Source organism: Etheostoma spectabile, chromosome 15 (assembly GCF_008692095.1).
Source record: "Etheostoma spectabile isolate EspeVRDwgs_2016 chromosome 15, UIUC_Espe_1.0, whole genome shotgun sequence".
Lineage (NCBI taxonomy): Eukaryota > Metazoa > Chordata > Actinopteri > Perciformes > Percidae > Etheostoma > Etheostoma spectabile.
Window position 1 is genome coordinate 31,605,130 of NC_045747.1, and position 537 is coordinate 31,605,666.

A 537-nucleotide genomic window follows, 5' to 3' on the forward strand; every position below is an offset into this window, starting at 1 on the left:
ATTATTTTAAGAAATGAACTCCTTATTTCAAGAAACTAACTCCTTATTTTCAGATACTAATTCCTCATTTCAAGGAACTAACTCCTTATTTCAAGATACTAACTCCTTATTTCCAGAAACTAACTCCTTATTTCCAGAAACTAACTCCTTATTTCCAAATACTAACTCTTCATTTCAAGCAACTAACACCTCATTTCAAGATACTAACTCCTTATTTCCAGAAACTAACTCCTTATTTCCAGAAACTAACCCCTTATTTCAAGAAACTAACTCCTTAATCAAGAAACTAACTCTTTATTCAAGAAACTAACTCCTTATTTCAAGATGCTAACTCATTCTTTCAAGAATTTAACTCATTATTTCAAGAAAATTACTCATTATTTCCAGAAAATAACTCAGTTTTTCAAGATACTAACTCAATATTTCAAGATGCTTACTCCTTATTTCAAGAAACTAACTCCTGTTTTCGAGAAACTAACTCATTATTTCCAGAAACTAACTCCTTATTTTGTGAAACCAACTCCTTATTTCAAAATA

At 29.2% G+C, this 537-nt stretch overlaps 1 protein-coding gene across 1 annotated transcript in view; it reads right to left on the reverse strand.

The window, feature by feature from the left end:
- Positions 1-537, reverse strand: part of LOC116702276 (calpain-15-like) — a 14,437-nt gene that overhangs the window by 10,670 nt on the left and 3,230 nt on the right. The gene's annotated exons all lie outside the window — the stretch shown is intronic.